Below are 23,061 nucleotides of genomic sequence, written 5' to 3' on the forward strand. Positions count from 1 at the left end.
GTGGATAATAGGTAGAAACAGATTAGGAGAGAAAAAAGGGCAGATGGAGCTAAGTTAGATGGAGGGGGGCATGGTGGAGACAAAGGCAGGGGCAGGAAGGTGACACAAGAAACTACAATTGCCTGAATGTAAAATGTACTGAAGGCAATATGGAACCAAATAAGAGGGGGATGATATACACATGGAACCAGACGGGGTGGAGAAAACCCCAATAGGTTATGTGTGTGGCAGATGGAGCCAGGTGGGGGAACAAAACTGTATCATTTGGGGGCAGTGAGAGGGATTGAGATAGTCTGGGTGGATCAGAAGGAGAGAGAAAGGAGCATGAGAGTGTGGGTTACCTGAAATTGTAAAATTAAATGTTCACAACACTGGTTTGTAGACTGCACAGGTGGAATACGAGATGTTATTCTTCTTGTTTGCGTTTGCTTTCACCCTGGCAGTGAAGAAGCCAAAGACATATGGTTGATGTAGAAATGGGGTGGAGTTGAAATGGCATGCTCTGTTTGCCCGATGCCAACAAAGTGCAGATATTACACAAAACTGTTGTTTTATCTACGCTTGGTCTCATCTATGTATTGAATTATTATAGTCACATGTACTGAGATGGTGAAACACCTTTTTTGCATTATATGCAGTCAAATCATACATTCTATGAGTACAATCATGCCATACACAAATCCAACAGTACTTGTACACAAGTGCAACAGGTAGTGCAAAGAGAATAATAACCAGAGTACAGCATTAGATGTTACAGCTACAAAGAGAATACAGGTAAAAAACGTTTAATGCGCTGCAATGAGGTATGGGGGCAGATAGTGACAACACCCTTAGCTTTAGACTTTAGAGATACAACACGGGAACTGGCTCTTTGGCCCACTGAGTCAGCTCCAACCAGCGATCACCCACACACTAGCACTCTCCTACACACTAGGGACAATTTACAATTTTACCGAAGCTAATTAACCTACAAACCTGCACGTCTTTGGAGCGTGGGAGGAAACCGGGCAACCCAGACTAAACACATGCGATCATGGGGAGAACATGCAAACGCCACTCAGACAGCACCCATAGTCAGGATCGAACCCGGTTCTCTGGCGCTGTAAAGCGGCAACTCTACCTCTGTGCCAGTGTGCCACCCTCGGCTTATGAGAGGTCTGTCTGCTCAGATATCACAACATATGACCAAGGTACTTGGAAGTAAAGGACAAAGAGAAAGCATCCACATATTTAATTTATGCTTCTGCTGTGACTGAATTAATACATTTGAATTGGAACATACACTTTCTGGTGTTTTTTTGTGTGGTTACTCAAGGATCAATTGAGCTGCAACAAGGAGTGAGAACTTTTGGGGGAATGTGATTAAGATTATTGACATTGAATACCAACTGAGTACAATGAGACTAACTATATTGCAGTTTTCTTTCCTTTTCATGGTCTTGCTGCAATTCCTGTTCCTCCTCTGCCTCTGCATGCTCTCTCCTCTTCCATTTCCTTCAGCATTTTTCAGCATTGGGTTGGTCATACAATCACAGACATTGATGTCCGTTGTCAGTTGAATACTGTAGAGGTCCTCCAAAGCATCACTTATGTTTGCCACTTGAGCATTCTATTACATGCCTGGCAATAAGATGGCTCTCATTGTGGACCTATTTGCAAGTTGCAATGCATGTAAGCATGCAGGTACAGCAGGCAGTGAAGAAAGCGAATGGCATGTTGGCCTTTATAACAAGAGGAGTCAAGTATAGGAGCAAAGAGGTCCTTCTGCAGTTGTACAGGGCCCTAGTGAAACCACACCTGGAGTATTGTGTGCAGTTTTGGTTCCCTAATTTGAGGAAGGACATCCTTGCTATTGAGGGAGTGCAGCGTCGGTTTACAAGGTTAATTCCCGGGATGGCGGGACTGTCATATGCTGAGAGAATGGAGCGGCTGGGCTTGTACACGCTGGCGTTTAGTAGGATGAGAGGGAATCTTATTGAAACTTATAAGATTGTTAAGGGTTTGGACACGTTAGAGGCAGGAAACATGTTCCCGATGTTGGGGGATCCAGAACCAAGGGCCACAGTTTAAGAATAAGGGGTAAGCCATTTTGGACGAGGAACACCTTTTCTCACAGAGAGTTGTGAGTCTGTGGAATTCTCTGCCTCAGAGGGCGGTGGGCTCTTAAAGATAGCGGAGTCAGGGGATATGGGGAGAAGGCAGGAATTGGATACTGATTGGGGATGATCAGCCATGATCACATTGAATGGCGGTGCTGGCTCAAAAGGCCGAATGGCCTACTCCTGCGCCTATTGTCTATTGTCTATTGTCTAAGATCAAAATTGTAAAATGGGTAATCATTGGGTAACACTTCATGCCCAGCAGCTATAAGTGGGTGCTGGGCAGGAAGGGTTATGCAATTAACTTCTACTTCTTCTTCTTTTTCTTCTTGCATATGGCGTGCACAGCCTAAAGTTGTAGGACAACTTGTTCCACTTGATCTTATTTAATTGTACACGCCGGGTTGATTGCATTCGTCGAAACAGGGCAGACCACGTGACGGTTGCAATCTCCCACCTATGCAATGATGAGACTCGAGGACTTGCTGTTGTGAGTGAAGGTGTTGGAGAGAACTGTTGCAGACGAATGCATCATATCCATGCCAGAATAGTAGGCACTCAATTGCATTCTATGGCGCCTGAGGTCACACAGTGGTCGTGGCCCAGGATTGGAGTCCCTTTCGATTATGTTAAATAGCTGAACACACATGAGGCACATCAAGGCTTTGAGTCAACCGCTGGTGTCCCCAACCATCATAAGGCAAACTGTAATCTGAGCAAATTCTCATGATCACTCCATCTGCTTTCTTCTGACAGGAGGAAATGAGATATTGCTCTTCATATAGATGATCTCAATGAGCACCTTACATTACATGCTTACATTACGAAGAGTTGCTGTCACCTTGATATGATTCCTCCCCATCTATAAAGTTATATTTCACCGTCCTGTGACTGTTAATTATCAAGCAGACTAATGTGTTAGGCATGGCTTGCCTGTCCATTATAAACTTTTACTTCATAACATTTTGGCTCAATAACTCTCTTCCAAACATCAAAAGTCCCCTGGAAACTTTTCCCTTTGGTCTCAAATTTCTTTACTTAGTGTCCTGTGTTCTGCTCTTCCCTTTTAAATACTCTGCGACATTTGTCTTCAAGTGGATCGCTCTAAGTTATTATGAACATATAGGTATTAAACAACCACGTAGGGTAATTCCGGAAGTAAATGAATCTAACATTTCCTGACACTCAATCACTTTCATATTTCATTTGCAAATTGGTCCGCTTCCAGTGCTCAATGCACTTAAATTTACAATTTACAGCCTCAGCAACATTTGCCTCAAGCGTGGGGGAGATTCTTCTGGATGTGCAAGCACACTGTGCTGCAAAGCCTACTGCAATTGAATACAGGAATATAATGTAAAATCAAACAACCCAGATCTGTATGCATTAGTATACCGAGTAAATGAACAACGGTATTTGTATAGCTTGCAATGAAGTCTTATATATTCAATTAAGGCTTTTGAAAATGGTGAGAGCAGTGCCAAATAAATACATAACTTCAAGGAATTTGTGATAAAATTAAACATTAAGACGATGTTTTAGGAATGAGATGAGGAGAAATTGCTTTAGTCAGAGGGTGGTGAATCTGTGGAATTCTTTGCCACAGAAGGCTATAGAGGTCAAGTCAGTGGATATTTTTAAGGCACAGATAGGTCGATTTTTGATTAGTACAGGTGTCATAGGTTATGGGGAGATGGTAGGAGAATGTGGTTAGGAGGGAGAGATAGATCAGCCATGATTGAATGGCGGAGTAGACTTGATGGGCTGAATAGCCTAATTCTACTCCTATCACTTATGACCTTTAGACCTTATAGTTGCAAAACACATCAAATTGGTGGTAGATTGGGATCGAAGGGCTTAATTGTATCTTCTTATGTTATCAAGGTCCCCAATTTTAAAAACGGTCAGAATTCTCAAGGAAATCAGCAGACTGCTTTGGGAAGTGGTATGACTGTTTTGAGAAGTAGCTCAGGAATGCAATGCTGACTCTTTCAGCTAGATATCATTATTTTTCAGATATTTCTTTCCCATGTGGTTCCCAGGGCAAATCTATCAGGATTGGCCCCTGAGATGGACCCATTCCAACACTACAAGAAAATATGCAAAATGCACTCTCATCCAAAGCAGGCTTCTGCACAAACAAATTCTGAGATCAGATTGATGAAATACCATTTATTCTCCATGTGTGCTGTGTGTAGATCTAGTACTTTAACATAATGATTCTGCAGTGCAATTAAAACTGAAAACATAAGCATCTTTATTTTCAAAAGACAAATAAAATACTCACTTTTTTTACTATGCTTAGCAGCACTTTAGATACATTTACCAATGTTATTTTGCATTTTAAATTATGAACAGACCTTAAAGATGGTAGAGGTTAGGGGTAGGGAAAGGGTGTGATCAGTAAACCATAACTGAAAGTGGATACTCTCCAAATTTGTCTTTGGTCTCATGATGCTTCATGTTTAAAAGCACTTCTCACAGAGGCTTTGAAGTGTTATGCCAATAAATGCTCAGAAATGAAAAATGTCACCATGGAGAAATATCTGCTAATTCATCCATTTCCTGACATTTACATCAGGGAGCTTCAGTATTTTAACTAGAAACATTATTTAGCTTGAACCACCAGGCAATAATGAACAACGCAGTAGGAGAATGTTAGAGATGTTGCCATGCCAGCACTTCTTTAAGGAGAAGGTTAAGCAGAGTACTAGAAGTGTTGTCAGCTAGCTGAGTAAAAAATAAGAATAGGATTTGCATTTTGGAAGCAATTGGTGATCTGGGTTCAAAGTTTGTTCCTCGTGTTGTCTGCCCAACTTCACCCAATATCTCAGACTCCGGCACCATAGAAACATAGAAACATAGAAAATAGGTGCAGGAGTAGGCCATTCGGCCCTTCGAGCCTGCACCGCCATTCAATATGATCATGGCTGATCATCCAACTCCGTATCCTGTACCTGCCTTCTCTCCAAACCACCCGATCCCTTTAGCCACAAGGGCTACATCTAACTCCCTCTTAAATATAGCCTATGAACTGGCCTCAACTATCTTCTGTGGCAGAGAATTCCAGAGATTCACCACTCTCTGTGTGAAAAATGTTTTTCTCATCTCGGTCCGAAAAGACTTCCACCTTATCCTTAAACTGTGACCCCTTGTTCTTGACTTCCCCAACATCGGGAACAATCTTCCTGCATCTAGCCTGTCCAACCCCTTAAGAATTTTGTAAGTTTCTATAAGATCCCCCCTCAATCTTCTAAATTCTAGCGCGTACAAGCCGAGTCTATCCAATCTTTCTTCATATGAAAGTCCTGAAATCCCAGGAATCAGTCTGGTGAACCTTCTCTGTACTCCCTCTATGGCAAGAATGTCTTTCCTCAGATTAGGAGACCAAAACTGTACGCAATACTCCAGGTGTGGTCTCACCAAGACCCTGTACAACTGCAGTAGAACCTCCCTGCTCCTATACTCAATTCCTTTTGCTATGAATGCTAACATGCCATTCGCTTTCTTCACTGCCTGCTGCACTTGCATGCCTACTTTTAATGACTGGTGTACCATGACACCCAGGTCTCGTTGCATCTCCCCTTTTCCTAATCGGCCACCATTCAGATAATAGTCTACTTTCCTGTTTTTGCCACAAAAGTGGATAACCTCACATTTATCCACATTATACTGCATCTGCCGTGCATTTGCCCACTCACCCAGCCTATCCAAGTCACCTTGCAGCCTCCTACCATCCTCCTCACAGCTAACACTGCCCCCCAGCTTCGTGTCATCCGCAAACTTGGAGATGTTGCATTCAATTCCCTCGTCCAAATCATTAATATATATTGTAAATAGCTGGGGTCCCAGCACTGAGCCTTGCGGTACCCCACTAGTCAGGTACAGGATACTGAGTTGGATGATCAGCCATGATCATATTGAATGGCGGTGCAGGCTCGAAGGGCCGAATGGCCTACTCCTGCACCTATTTTCTATGTTTCTATGTCTATGTTTCTATGTACCTGCACTCCTTGATCCTTCTGATCTGCAACACCATTCACTATGAAGGTCCTGCTCTGTTTTGACTTCCCAAAATCACGCACTTATCTGCATTAAATTCCATTGGATATTCCTCAGCCCACTTACCAGTTCGTTCAAGACCCTGCTGTACTTTACGATGACCATCTTCACTACCACGCACTTTAGTGTCATCTGCAAACTTACTAATCATGCCTTGTACATTCTGTTTCAAATCATTGATATACACCACAAATACAATGGGTCCAGCACTGATCCTTGAGGCAAACCACTAGTCATAGGCCTACAGTCTGACCCTTCATCAGCATCATCTGCATCATTCCATAAAGCCAATTTTCTATTCAGTTAACCAGCTCCCCCTGGATCCCATGAGATCTAACTATGTGGTTGCCATGTAGTTATTGAGGATGAATATTCGAATTGTGGCTGAAAAGATCATGCTGCAGTCCATTGCAATATAGCGTGCCATTTCATCCAATGGAAAACAAAGCATCTTATCAGTTGATATTTCACTTCTTGGATTGGCTCTGGAACATAAGTATTGGGCGTGTTGACCATCAATCTCTTTATTTTTGAAAGTGATCAACATCTGCAAGACTACCGAATGCAAGATGTTTGTCAAGAGGGCATTGATTGTGCACAGAGTGATATAAAAAATGTCGGCACATAGCTTGATGTTTTCAGCTGCCATCACAGATGAAACCGCATTGAACAAATGTTATATTGAGGCAAATAATACTTGTAGTATATTCTTGCAACATTTATGTCTTTCACTATATTCCTACAAAACTATTGACTGAGACTACACACTGAGAAAAATAAATCTTCGGGACATGAGCACTTTTTTCAGTAGCAGTGCTGGTGTGGTCTATTGGTAGAGAATTGAGCAATGCTACAGACTCTTCCATGCACGGCCAAAGCCTCACCTCAGGAGGGTTGTTGTGGTGGCAGTTATTTACAAGTGGGCTGGAAGCATATGGATGTGGCAAGATATCAGAATCAGTGGACGATTAGCTCGAAACTGTTCCAGAGAGGACCTCCCATTTGCACTGAAGTCTGAAGGAGGGTCTCGACCCGAAACATCACCCATTCCTTCTCTCCAGAGATGCCCCCTGCCCTGCTGAGTTACTCCAGCATTTTGTGTGTCTCTCCCATTTGCACTGTCTGCTACTCGATTCCTTCACTGGTAATTGTTGATGCTAGACCTGCTCCTATCCAACCTTCTCATCATCCTTCTCCTGTACGACCACTTACTGTTACTCCTGCGCTCCACACTTTGCTGGAGACCTGGGGCGGGGGATTTGCTTCCCTCTTGCTAAATGGATGGAAAGATTGGGAGCCTCATCTGGTGAGCAATGGAGGGTGTTGGCCAGCACTGCACACAGTTCACATCATGGAGATCAGCAACAGCAGCTATCATCTCCTTCACTGTCATGGCTTCCATTACCACAGTGCTCAGTAGCACAGGCTGGGGAAGCCACAGCAGAAACCAGGTTCAGAGGGGGCAGCCTCTGTGCCTGCAGCAGGAACCCATCAATGCCCGAATGAAAGCTCGAATGATTCAAAAGCTCACTGGGTTCCAAACGGGAGCAAGAGAACCTCAAGCCGGAACTTTGGAGAAGCCGGCAGTACTGGTAAATCCACAGATTCACTATATCTCACCATCTGTGCTAAAAGTAAATGAGGTTGTTTCTCCTGGACATTGAGAATCAGCAACTTCAGGAATGACATAGTGAGTAGCAAATTCTTAAATCATGGCATGAATAAACTGCAGTAATTTCGAACGATCCTGAACTTAAAAGCTGCATGTGACCCTGTTCTTTTGCTAAACCATCACAGTCGTCTGGATATAGCTGAAGTCTTGCAAAGATCGTCTCAGTAATTGAATGGAACGCCTCCATTGGTGCTGTCTTTGGGGAGGTCCACTGGGAATGTGGGCACCCAAGGACCCCAGTGGTAAAGTCTTCAGTTATGAGCCCTCCTCCCTCATTCTAAATTACAGCAACATTGCCAGGAAGACTCATTCAAGTGGTGTCAGTGGAGGTCACTGAAACAATAGGATTTAAAATAAACTGGCAGCCACCAGTGTTGTGGAACAGACTGCAGAAATGTTATATGAGTGTAATGGGCCTGTCCCACTTACGCAACTTTTTTTGGTGACTGCCGGTAACCGTCATATGTCGTTGTAGGTCGCCGAAAATTTTGAAAATCCAGCGGCGACCAGAAAGACGCTACGACTCTTCGTGCGACTGAGGAGACTACTCACGACCATACAGGCGACACCCCGGTGACATGAAGCCTGTATGGTCGTGAGTAGTCACCCAAAGAGTCGTACCTTGTTCTGGTCGCTGCTGGATTTTCAACATGTTGAACATTTTCGCCGATCTGCAATGACCTATGAAGGGTAACGGCAGTCGCCGAAAAAGTCGCGTAAAGGGCCTGTCCCATGATGCGAGTTCACCCATGAGCTCTCCCGAGTTTAAAAAAAAAATCAAACACGTGGTAAGGTTAGCGGCTCGTAATGCTAACGGCAGGTACTCGGGAAATGCGGAAACTCGGGAAGTTTTTTCAACAGTGTGAAAAGTTTCCAAGAGTAAAAAAATACTCGTGATGAGGTACCACGAGTTTAATTTTTTTTTAAACTCGGGAGAGCTCTTGAGTGAACTCGCATCGTGGGACAGGCCCATTAGGGTTCTTTTAAATTGCTTGGATGCAGAACAAACAGTTTTGAGGCTTATGCATAATCAACAATAAATGTGACGCTTTTCACCTGGTAATGCTTAAATTGCACATCAAGTGCTGGAAACACAGTAGTTGTGCAAATGCATATCAGTGTGATCACACTGTGGAGGGTGCAGAAGAGATTCACCAGTATGTTGCTTTGCATTTATGTTATGAGGAGAGACTGAAGAATCTAGATCTGTTTTCAACAAAGGGGAGAAGGTTGAGAGGGCACATGATTGAGGTATATAGATTCATGATGGGTTTTCACTGGATAACTGCAGGAATTTTTTCTCCTTGTCAGTGAATAAAACTGAAGGGCGTACATTTAAGGGAATGGGTAAAAGATTTATATAGGATTTGAGAGGGACTTTTTTCATCCAGAGTGTGAAGTGAACCTGGAATGCACTGACGGAAAGATAGTGGAGGCAGAATTCTGAACAGCATTTAGGAGTTGTCCAGCTGAGCATTTGAACCACTTGGCACCGAAGGCCACGACCAAGTGCCGGAAGAAGGGATCAAAAACAGGTGTCAGAGGTTAAGGGGAGAAGGCAGGAAAATGGGGTTAGGACAGAGAGATAGATCAGCCATGATTGAATTGCAGAGTAGATTCGATGGGTCGAATGGCCTAATTCTAATCCTATCACTTATGATCTTATGAAAAAGCATGGGTGCCCATTGGCCAGTGTGGATGTGGCAGGTCAAATGGTTCATTTCCATACAGTTTTGCTCTCAAGACGAAAATGCCCAGTCAGATTTCCAGTGTGACAGAAAAATACAGGAAATTGACATTATTCCATTTAGCCTCCCGCTAAAAGGGTCACAAAGGCTTTCAACTCTAACAGACTTTGCACTGATGCTGTTTATTGAATCACCATAATATTGTGCCTCTCAACAAGTTTAGATTTGTGCACAGATGAGGAGACATTTTTGCTTTAACTTATATCTGCATTTAAGGCACTGGTACATATAAGAACATACAGTAGTTCTTTTAAAGGAGGAACTGAAAGAGCTGCTTTGATTTTTGCATCAATCGGATGACATGTGCCTCACTAATGTATTCCATTAAATTCAAGAAAACTACTTTTCAGATTGAGGTGGAATCTATGTTACAGCACAAATCCTGCATCCACAAATGATATGACATTTGAAATTCAGCCAATACATTTTGCAGAGAGGTGATGAATAAACTGGGACTACAAACTCTAGCCATTCGCTTTCGGTCACCACAGTGCGGTATACTCAGTTCCTTCACTGATCAAAAGGAACAAACGAAAACCTCATGGCAAGGGGCTCATATATCTTGGGAAATTCACTGAGAGCACCAATAAGTTTCACCCATTTTACTGCTGCTTTGATATGTTCCAGATCACACACAAATGCCTCTGCTAAATTGCTTTGTTTCGACTAGTTTATCTGCAGGAGTCTCCCTTGCAGAATCTGTACTGTCACACTACTGTTTTCCAGTTTTGTCTTATTAAAACTAATACCAGTTTTGACCACCCTGTGTTGTCAAGAATAATGTCTTCTTGATCATATCCACTCGATTTGTTTCTCCTGTCACCCTCAAAACTTTTGTATGCAGACAACTGGTTTCCATTGTACATATAATTGTTGGACCTATTTTTTATTTGCTGTCTATATGATCAGCAATTCTGCAAACGCTTTTCTCTCAATTGTTACCTTATAAAAACCTGCACACATTATTCACACTTAACTTTTATTCATTCGACAAAGTTTCCAGGTTTATTAAATTAGTTTGATTGCTGACTATCTACTCAGCAGCAGAAACCAATGACAAAGCTGTGTGCTACATGCAACATTTTCCTAAACTTGTCCCCTGTCTCCCCCACACCATTATCTGCAACATAAAACTACCTTGCTTTTTCTCTTTCAAATTTCTAATGAAGAGTGTTCCGCTTGAAACATCATTGCTGTTTTTCTTCCCACAGATCCTGCCGTTTATAGTTTCCAGCATTTTCTATTTTTTATAGAACTTTTTTTTTTAATGGCTTTGTTTGGTGCCTGTCAAAGCATTTCTCGATTCTGTCTTTGTATTCCCCGTATGGATGTTGATGACCAGTTTTCCGCTGTGAGGATCCTGAAATCAGTACAACCATGTGAATCGAAGTATAGCACTTCATATCACGCTCCTGATCTGCAAGCACAGTACATTCAGAATTTAGTCTTTTGGGAGCTCTGAAGGATATTGTACATCTCAGGCAACACATTCTTTCAATGGATACAATGCCAAAGATTTTCCTCTGAGTCTGCATCATTGAATGAACATTTTAAATGGATGTGAGGAAGAAGAGGCAGTCAGCCCTTTTGATAAGTGCATTCCGAGCAGAATTTTATATTTTTACAGTGACTTTTATATTGTCATTTGTAATAATTTAACTTAGGGCACAATTTTTGTTGCTGCAACCATAATTTATTAGGTTGTGCATTGTTTTGAGTGTAAATCTCGTTTTTTTTTATCACTTTGGCGAAATAAAAGAGAAATGTGCAAGGGATGAAAGGCAATATTTTTCTGTTGAAGGTAGACCACCCTTAAGCTATTGCATGTATTTACAGGCTAAGGTATAGATTTCAAGGTTCAGTTACAAAGATGTCTCTGACATGATCTATCAATACTTCATATGAAGAGGTGCTAGAACTATTCCATACTCTGAGTCAGGCTTCGGATATATTCTTATAAGGCAGTGGAATAGCTTGTGCATAACATATGACGAAAGAGGCTCCATGATACTGGAGCAATGACAGTTACCATTTGCCTTATCTACCACAGCCGTAATCATTTCAAAGAACCAGGCAAGCAGGTAGCAGTCATGACATTCAGCGTACGCCAATCTATTTTGCTATCATAGAAACATAGAAACATAGAAATTAGGTGCAGGAGAAGGCCATTCGGCCCTTCGAGCCTGCACCGCCATTCAATATGATCATGGCTGATCATCCAACTCAGTATCCCGTACCTGCCTTCTCTCCATACCCTCTGATCCCCTTAGCCACAAGGGCCACATCTAACTCCCTCCCTTCGAGCCTGTGGATTATTATCAATACATTGTTGATTCACAACATGAACCTGCAGGTTAGATCTGCAGGTCAGATAAAAAGATATTATATGCCAGACCAGCTTCCTGCTGGTAACTACCTATCCCAGAAAGGATGGTAATGATGATTCCAATGAACCTCTACTAACTGAGGAGAAATAAACCATATGTTGAGGAAGATTTCAACTACTTCATTCTACTGAGCAGTCTGATAACCTCAATCACAGATGATGATGCAGTGCTTCCCTGGTCACTATGACCCCTATGGCCAGCCAGTTCTATGATGGTCTACCCTGACCAGGGTAACCAAACTGTTCCTACTTGGAACTTACAGAGGTTACTCTGCAAAGCACCCTGCCAATGTTTCTACATCAACCTGATCTATCCCAGAGACATTGAAAACCACTAGGCAGCCCATGCTGCCAGTAAACCCAAACCTAGGTCGACAGAGTTTCGGAGTTTACGAAGGTTAATGACGAGATATTACTTACCAGTGTCTCTGACCCCGGGTTGATTTGCTCGTTGGAACTTCAGCGAGGTTCAATTTGCAGACCTTGTCTGTCAAGCTTGTCCTATCTTGTTAGATAGCTGATGCCACTGGCCAACTCCTCTTGTAGTGGCTTGTCCGTCCCCGAGGGAACAGCAAATTTAGAGGCAAGAGCAGGCAGCTCTTCCTTATGCGATTCTCGCACATCATGCATTCAAGCATGGGATTCAGGCGCATAGTCATGTTCGGGGTCATGTTCGGAGTCAGATGCATACTGATCTCTGACACTCACTTAGAATGGGAGAAATATTGCACCCCGAACCAGGCGTTTCCACACGCGTAGGCCTGGGACTGCATGTGCATGCTACCATAACACAAAGCATATTTTGTGACACCATCTCCGATAGTCTTTCGGATGGGAGGAATATTTCAACCTTGAAACCATGGTAACTACAGGCATATGACTTGAACTGCCTGTGCATGCTTCCGTAATACGGAGCATTATATTTGGCACCATCTCCATCACTTCATTCATCCGAGTGGGAGGACTTATGCAACCCTGAGCCAGGAGCTGCCTCAGGCATGAGTGCATATGCTTTAGCACCATCTCCATCACTTCGTTCATCCGAGTGGGAGGAATATTGCAACCCTGAGCCAGGAGCTGCTTCAGGCATATGTGCATATACTTTGGCACCATCTCCACCACTCCTTTCATCCGAGTGGGAGGAATATTGCAACCCTGAGCCAGGAGTTGCTGCCTGACATGCCTTTGTAACACTGGGCATTTCTTGTGCCACCATCTGATTAATCAGATGTTCTAATTGAGACAAACGCCCAATCATATCTGCCATAGATGTCCCAAATCATCCGACAAGACTTGTCCCACAGACTTGGCTTTGACTTTGCCCCAACTCGGGGTTGTCAGGCTGCTCCCTTCAGCAGCCGGACCGGGACTAGCTGTGCAGATCAGTGCTCTGTTGGTATCATCATCATTATACTTACCAGACAGGTTGCAGCTGCTAGTGACTCAGAGTCCTTACTCCCTTCTGAAGCCCCAACGGAGTATTACAGGGAAGGACTGGAGCACCTTTAGTTCCCGTATGACTTGGATGAGCCGGCGTTATAATCTCTTCCTGATAATCCGCAAGACAGAGTGGGAGAAATACTGCAACCCTGCCAGGTGTTGTCATAGGCAATTACGTTCATATGATTAAAAGAAGCATATCCCCATGAAATCAGAGATTCAACTGCTTTATCGATATGCAGATAGTTGGAGTCTTTTATAAAAGAATCTCCAACAGTCCCCTCTAGTGAGCGGAAATTACCAGGTGTAGCTCCCCCAGGTGTCTAATAGGCACAGCTCAAAAAAGGCTTCCTAAGCCAGGAGCTCTGGACTGCAATGGCAAGACCAATTTCACTACACCATTGGTGTTTGTGATAAAAAATGTTCTTTGTAATTATCATTTTAATATAAACTTTATTGGCAAAAGGTATATTGTTATATTGCCAAAGAATTAAACATGACTTTTGAATGCTATCGACTACGATAGTCACAATCGTGACTGAGTGGCAACCGCTATTGATGCTAACTCTCTTTATAGCCCAAAATAAAACATGCACTATATGCTGCTGCAGTATAGCTGTCGGTGCTACAGCAGCTGAGCTTACCCGAACGGTAGCTCCTGGTCGCGGCTATTTTTAACTCACCTCCTGCCGTAATTTATGAATCCAAGTTCCTTACGGAGCCCCATGGCTGCCTGCAAATCTGGCTGCCTGCTCCAGTTCGGAGCTCTGCTCCTATGGAGCCACACAGCGGCCTGCAATTTCGGCCGCCTGCTCCCGTGCGGAGTTCGAACGGCAGCTGCCGCAATCCTAGCCCCTATGGAGCCCCATGGTGGTCTCCAATTATGGCCGCCTGCTCGCGTGCGGAGCTCGAACGGCGGTAACGGCAAAATTATTCTCTAGCTCCTTTTGGAGCTTCCACGGCGGCCTATCAACACCGGCCGCCTCCATAGCTACTTCGGGCCTGCAATCGGAGCGGCCAGTAGACGTATTGACTTACCTGCCAGAGCAGTGTTCGACCTGCTCCAGCATGCGCGCCATGCGTTAGACGTATGGATGTGCATGCGGGCTGGCGGGCTCTTCACCTAGTCACTCACGTGACCTCGATATAAAATCTTGCATTGCTCATGTATGTTTTTCAGTGAATTTCTGATTTATATTGAAAACCTGCAAAGCAAAGTATTCAGGTTTCAACAAACCTACCTTAATGCTGTTATTTGGTTCAAAGCTTCAGTCGGTCCCCGGTGTTATTTCTTTAGCTATAGTTATTCTTATTCTGTAGCTTTTTATTAATACAGCAGTATTTAGATATGGTTATTCTTACTCAGTAGGGTTTGCTCCACATTGAAACAGCAGGTAATTGGATATGGATGGTACCCAATCTACTTGTTTCTGGATCCATTTGAATCCTGAGGTGATGTCACACTCTTTCCTCTGTCTACTATTAAAAATCCTATGTGAACCAAGTTTGGGCAGTTTTAACATAGATTTTTTATAGAAGTAATTCAATGAAACAAAGCAGTTCTAAATTCGCATTTAGTTGACAGGTAGATGACCAGCATATCTGGTGCTTAAAAAAATAAAGAAAATAAATAACACTGGGGACAAGGAAGTTTTTTGCAACTTTAGTTTTCCTCACATTACTAGTGCAATATTCATAATAAATTTAAACAAAATGTTTTCCAAATGTGCCTTGAGTATTTCAGCAATGCCGTATTAAATGCCAAATTAAAAAGAAAACAGTCTGTGATATTGCATGAGATACAAAAGATTTGATTGAATGATTTGCTGCTTTGCCTTTACTCCTGCTGTTTATCAGCCTGGTGGAAGGTGCCAGTCTTTGGCTTCATTGAAACTTTATCCTCTTGTATTTTAAGGAATAACAGCAGCTTCCCCATTAATCACATTTTAAACTTTGAACTCCTTCCTGCCTCTTCTGTTCCTTTAAGGCTGCAGGAGAATTTATAACACAAGCTTGTCAGCCAGGGCAAAAGCCAGTGAGCTCCACCCCAAAGAAATAAACTTTAATGCGATTCCTGCCCTGACTCCTTTCAAACACGCTTTGTGTCCATGTTGGAGTAACAGGGTGGAAACAGGTTTATTACCTTTGACTTACTCAACTGGAGTCCAGCAATTACAGTAGTGGAATAAATCTTGAATATCGGGAATTGATCACAAGTCCTTAGCTTTCCCTGTCAGTGGGCACTCAGACAGTGACCTGATCTCATGCTGTGAAGAGGCCTATTTGTATTTTTTTTACACTCCCAACAGAAAATGTTTGACTGCTTCTTCCCTTGGTTCTGAAATGAAAGCCAAATAAACCAGTGGCTCATCCATACTAAATTGAATTAAATACAACTCAATGAGCCAAAGCTTGTTCCGATATTTTTGAATGGAATCATCCTTAGCTATCTTTGAAGTGCAAATGCCTGTCCATTTCTAAATATAATGTAACACATTACTGCACGTTCTCCAGTAAGCTGGAATGAATTTGAAATAAAATGAGGGATAGCTGCACCTATCAGCAGCAAAAATCATGCTTTGGGCAAATAATTGTAACTGCAGCAGTAGTATTTCCAGATTTTTTTAAAGCATTCTACTAAAATAACTGCACTTGGCTCCAGCAAAACACATACCTGATCCAAGCATTAATCTGATCCGAGCATATAATTCCATTGTACTAAATCATTTCCAGTTCAGTCCCATTATATAGAATTCCTGAAGTTGGTGTAGCACTTAATTTTATAAAATTCCGTCCAAGAATAATATTTCCTGCAAATTTTCTCCAGGACTGCATATGTGAGATGTGTAATCCTTTACACATTAACATGTACGAAGCACTGAGCATACCTTACACAATTTATATTTATTTGACAGGATGAGGATTAAGAAGCATTTGGAAAATATTATTATTTTTTGATTGCAAAATATTTGTCTTAATTTGTGGCTGATTGAACGTCCCATTTTTGCAATCATCTTGTAGTTACTTATGAATCACTTTACATGTAATCAACATTCATACTCAAAACTGAACCATGTTAGAAAACTGGAATATTCACGAACCATTGGAATTAACCCTGGTAACTGGTTGATAGAAATAGATTTTACTTCGGAGTCACGTGAGTGACTACGTGAAGAACCCCGCCAGGACGCATGCGTGTCATATCGCTACACGCATTGCAACGAGTCACAGCAGGGGGAACGACGTTCCCTTAGCGGCAGAATTTGAAAGCCGGGAACAGCAGGTAAGGAGACTCTGCGTGCCTTCCACTTACCTTACAGGTGGAGACATGGACCAGATCCACGAAGGCTGCGAAAAAGCTGGCGGGGGAGAACCGCGGAGTTGCGGGCAGCCGGCAGCAGCAGCCAACGGCACGCCAACCTCCCGAAATGGGAACAGCTGTGCCCGACTTCGCTCCCGCACCGGCCACGGCCGGGCGGTAGAGCGAAGCAAAAAACTAACGGAGTCGTTGACTCCGATGAGTCCGACTCTGAATAGCCGCGAGCGGCCAGTGCCCGTGAGCATTGGGGCCGGTTGGAGCGGCTTCAGGAGCAGCCGCGAGCGGCCAGTGCCCGTGCGCATTGGAGCCGGTTGGAGCGGCTGGGAGGGGGGAACAAGAGCAGCCGCGATGGCCAGTGCCCGTGAGCATTGGAGCCGGTTGGAGCGGCTGCAGGAACTGGAGCAGGAGCGACTTCAGGAGCAGCCGCGACGGCCAGTGCCCGTGAGCATTGGAGCCGGTTGGAGGGGCTGCAGGAACTGAAGCAGGAGCGACTTCAGAGCAGCCGCGACAGCCAGTGCCCGTGAGCATTGGAGCCGGTTGGAGCGGCTGTTGGAGCAAGTACTCCAAAGTGACAGGCTCTGGGAGATGGAGACTAGTCACAGTGGGCAGCTAGTAAGTCCTACAGCAGTACCTCTTGTAGGGCTGCACAGTGTTTCTCCCTCATCAGAGGGGAGTACAGGGGGTCAATTCTGGGCTGACCTTGAAGAGGGGTGCAGAACATACCCCTAGTGCACATGGGGTGCAAGAAAACCTATTGGATATGGTGTCCCAGTTTATTCAACCCGACCAAACTGGCCAAAACCTGGAACCTAAAATAGCTGCAAGTATCGACTACTTGTCATTCAACCAGCTATAAGGACAGGCATTATTGGACACCACAGCAAGCCACTTACCACCATGGAACTGCAAAACACTGAATGTTCCCAGTGTCAACCAGTGTATTTGAAAACATGTCGGAGCCTCAATCAGAGCCAGGGACTTGAAACTACAGAAAGTTCTGAAAGTCCTAACAGCGGGAATTACGGTTTTCGCCCGTACAATAAACAAAAAAGACATGACACAAGATCACCAGGATGCACTGGCTTTATTTTGCAACTACCAATACGAGTAAACAGCATTAGGAAGAAGTGCCATCTAACCGGCTTTAGACCCTAATTTGCAGGCCTATGCAAACCTGGAACCTCCAAACCACCAATATTACTATTTGGAGGCAACTTATCAAAACAGGTAAAAGAACTTGACGAAGAGGGTAAAACCCTGGGGCTCATTTAAGCAATGTCTAAAAACTACGTGGGCCAGAAAAAGCATCCCTACGCACCACCAGTCGGCCAAGACAAACTGGTGAAAGCTCAAAGGCCAGGAACACTCAACATCGGTCTTTTTAGGTCATGGCCCAGACCGGCCTTCCTGGGGAATGCGCTAACCCTCAACACCGACCCAACTACAGATCCAGATACCGGCGCCTCAACGTCCACGGAGGATGCCGAAAAAGTAACAAACCTACCAATAGTAACCATGGAGGTAGGTGGGTCTGGTTCCTTACGAGGTTGGTGGGAGATTACAATTCTATCTGGATGCATGGAATAAATTAACTACCGACACTTATATTTTCAGAAGTATAGGGTTATACCAAAGAATTTATACAAAAGCATAACCCTCCAGTTCAGCATGTACCGAACCGAATGTTCGTGCTTACAGGCAAAGAAAAATCAAAAGTGCATGCTGAACTACAGTGGCCATATAAAAAAGGAGTAATGGAGGAAACCCAACACGAATCACAGGAATTCGTGTCCAAAATCTTTATCATAAACAAGATGGTGGTTGCCGCATCATCATAGATTTGACTAATTTGAATACTTTCGTACTATATATTCATTACTAGATGGAAACCTTTGTTACTGCTAAACAATTAATTTCCTAGGGTACTACATGGCAAGCATCGATTTAAAAGATGCTTACTATACAGTACCCATTAGAGGTGACCACAGATGTTATTTAACACAATGGATCATCTGGGGTTCACCCTTAACTCAGTTCACATGTCAGTGACTTTGCCGAAAGAAAAGGTTACAGCCTTAATGGAGGCTTGTAGCAAAATCATTGACATCACAAAACCATCCATCAGAATGGTAGCAAGAATAATTGGCATAATAGTGGCTGCGTTTCCAGCCACACAAATCAGACCTTTACATTGTCAAAAATTACAGAGGGCTAAAATACGAGCACTCAAAAAATTATGGTGGTCATTTTGACAGACCTATGAAGCTACCAACAGAGGCCATAATGGAACTAAAATGGTGGAAAGATAACATTAGGCATTGTTCCAATCCAAACATTATCAGCTACCCGTCTATGGAACTACAAACCGATGCCAGTGCACTTGGATGGAGTGCTACCAATTCCATCTCCAGCTGTGGGGGAGATGGAATGCCCAGGAGGCATCATTATTACAAACACTGGGCATAAACTACCTGGGAATGTTAAGTGCACTCCATGGCCTTAAGTCATATTGTCCTGGGTTATATCACCAATACAATACAATACAATACAATACAATACAATTCAATTTATTGTCATTTGAACCCCTTGAGGTCCAAACGAAATGCCGTTTCTGCAGCCATACATTACAAACAAATAGACCCAAGACACAACATAATTTACATAAACATCCATCACATTGCTGTGATGGAAGGCCAAAAAAACTTCTCTCTCCACTGCACTCTCCCCCCCCCCCCCGATGTCAGAGTCAAAGTCAAAGCCCCCGGCGGGCGATGGCGATTGTCCCGTGGCCATTAAAGCCACGCCGGGTGATGCAAGGTCGCACACCGGGTCTTGGTGTTAGAGCCCCCGGCGTGCGCTCGCAGAGTCCCGCGGCCATTCCAAGCCGCGCGGGGCGGTGCTGTAAGGCCCCGCTCCAGGAGCTCTTCAACCCCGCAACTCGGGCGGGAGAAGTCGCCGTTGCGGAAGCCCCGAAAAGCGGTCTCCCTCCAGGGACCCGCGGGCTCCCGGTGTCGCCGCCCGCCAAACCCGCAGTTGCAGCCACCGAAGCTCCGGAGGTCGGGCCGCAGCAGCGTCCACCACAGCTCCACCCGCTCTGGACTCGGCCAGCTCCGCGACGGTGAGGTGAGTAGTCGGCACCACAGCCCCTGGTCTTCCTGTTGGAGGCCGTTCCTCGTTGCAGCCCCAACGACAACGGAGACCCGACAAAGAAAAGGTCGGGTCTCCCGTGCAGGGAGAGATTTAAAAGTTACCCCCAACCCCCCCACACCACCCCCACCCCCCCACACACATACCCCAACAAAAATAACAAAAACTACATAAAAACATAGACATAAAATAATAAAAACGCAGACGGACTGCAGAGGCCGCTGCAGACGAGAGTCGCGCCGCCTACCAGCATGTTAGACTAGAAATTGACAACACCACCGTGGTAGCATATATCAACCATATGGGTGGAAACAAATCGACATCATGTGACAATCTGGCCAACACAATTTGGCAATAGTATATCCAGAGAGATATTTGGATATCAGCTACCTACTTACCAGGTAAACTAAATTTTGTGGCAGACAACAGGTCACGCAAATTCAATGAAAACACTGAATGGATGTTGGATAAAAATGTATTTGCTGAAATTACAGCACGGTATGGAACACCAGATATCGACCTATTCGCATCCAGGCTCACACCAGTTATCGAATTATGTTCATGGGAACCAGAACCTGGGGCAGTGGCAACAGATGCATTTTCGCTGAATTGGGGGATTGTTTATTTATGCATTCCCTCCTTTCTGCCTCATCAGTCGGGTATTTAGGAATATACAGCAAGACTCCGCGTCTGGTATTTTGATAGTACCCGATTGACCTACTCAACCATGGGTCCCGGTGATACTCGACATTGTATTAGAACCATGCATCACCATCCATCATAGACCTAATTTACTGGTTCATCCCGTAACAAGGGGAAGTTACCCATGTCATAATTATATAAACCTATTAATTTGTAGAGTTTGAAAGCACCTCTACTACACCTGGGACTGACGGACCGAACAGTGGATATTATTTCAGCGGCCCACAGACAGTCCACCAAAAAAAAAAACAGTACTTGGTGTCATCAAGAAATGGGAAGTACTGTCACAACAATAAACATCACCCACAGATCTATGAACATCCCGTCTGTTCTGGAATTCCTGGCAAGCCTCCATTACGATGAGAGGCTCAGTCATAGTGCCATCAACTGCGCCAGAAGTGCTCTGTCAACATACCTGTGGCAAGGAACAGAGCGGCATTCTGTTGGGACACACCCTGGTAACCAAACTCATGAGGGGCATTTTTAATGTTAATCCCCCAAGAACCAGGTACTCCCAAATATGGGATGTGAGCATTTTACTGACCATGTTAAGAAACTGGTCTCCAGCTACAGCTCTGTCCCTACAGAAACTGACTATGAAAACAGTCATGCTGATGGCCTTGGTCACGGCACAAAGGGCCCAGTCACTACAGAAACTAAGGCTGGACAACATGACTATTTCATCTGGAAATTTAACTTTTCACATCAATGAATTAGTCAAACAGAACAGACAGGGGTCAGCAGGCCTAAAAACAGAATTCAGGGCCTACCCGACAGATGATCGTCTCTGTATTGTAACACACTTACTATTATCGATGGAGTATACTAAGATCATCAGCGGCAAAGAAATTTCACTTTTAATCAGCTACAAACAGCCACTCAAAACAGTGACAGTCCAGACCATCTCTGGATGGCTAAAACAGGTCCTAATAAAGGCTGGAGTAGACACTAGCATTTTAAAATCTCACTCCACCAGGGCTGCAGCTACATCGTCAGCTATGAAGTTGGATGTTCCTATGGACCAAATCCTCAAGACAGCAGGATGGTCAACGGAGAAAACTTTCCAACGATTTTATAACAAACCAGTCATTGAACCTGCAACATTTCCAGAAACAATTTTAAGTTCTGTAATATAATTTACCCCATAAATAGGGGCTATAATTTGGTGTTAATATATTTATCGTTGGGTTTTTCAATATCGTATTGATGTCTAATGATGTTAACACTATTCTCCCCATAATCAAGGCAGATGTGATGCATGGACTCCTTTCCACGGCATGAAATCACAGAGCTTTAAAATCTTCACGTAGTCACTCACATGACTCCGAAGTAAAATAGTAAGATTAAACGAGAACTTACCAGTTTGAAGTTTGATCGTTATTTTATGAGGAGTAACGTTGAGGGATTACATGCCCTCCGCTCCCACCCTTGATCATATACTCAACTGGTATCTCTTCTCTAATCTTACTATGTTTAGTCATTACAGTTATCTGTGATTTCACACCGCTGCTTTGAAGAATGACACGCATGCGTCCTGGTGGGGTTCTTCACGTATTCCCTCAACGTTACTCCTCATAAAATAACGATCAAACTTCAAACTGGTAAGTTCTCGTTTAATCTTACTATTAACTGATGAACAAGGGCTCGCCAAATTTTAGTCTTACATGTTAACATTGTAGGAATAAGGTTGCAAACAGCAGGAGACACAATTTGCATCTCCTGGTGGTTGGAAATAATGAAAAGAAAATAGCAAGAGAAGCAAGACCAAAAGACAATGTGCCATTCATGCATTTGTCGTGTTAAAATTGTGACACATAACGCAGCTGTAAATGGTTACATGACTAACGGAGGTTATGATCAGCTCCTTAGTGTGGTTCAAAATAAATAGCATTGTTGGAGAAAATAAATCATTCAAATCGCCTGTCCCCTGTGATCAGGATGAAAGACAAAAGGGATTGATGACCAAGATTGCAAATGACACCAGAAAAGACAGTGAAAATAGATAATTTGAAGATCAATGAAAACAGTAGAAGGACATAGAGGGACTGGTGGAAATGGCTATGGAAGGAGGATGGAATTCAATGTCAGTAGATGCGAGCTGGTACAACTGGTCAATAAATGCTTTTAATAAAATTATTCTGGATGATGAAAACCAGAGAGATTTGGGATTGCAGCTTATTATGTCATTAAAAATAGTGGCTTCTCCTGTGTATGTCTCTAAAAAGGCAAATTGATTATTGGTTTATGGCTTGGTTTGAAAGAAGTGGAACTCAAAATTGAATGATAAATCTGTACAAAAACCTAGTAAAAACACAACAAGCGTGAAATCCACTCTTCTGGACGGCAACATGGGAAGCAAAGGAAAAAGTTGGAAAAAATAGCAATAGTTGGCTATCCAACTTTGAGACTGTTCCACCATATAGTGGTAGCATGTGCCATCATCCATATTTAAAACCCTGTTGCAGGTGTCTCCCCATATACCTTGA

This window comes from Amblyraja radiata, chromosome 5 (genome assembly GCF_010909765.2).
Source record: "Amblyraja radiata isolate CabotCenter1 chromosome 5, sAmbRad1.1.pri, whole genome shotgun sequence".
NCBI lineage: Eukaryota > Metazoa > Chordata > Chondrichthyes > Rajiformes > Rajidae > Amblyraja > Amblyraja radiata.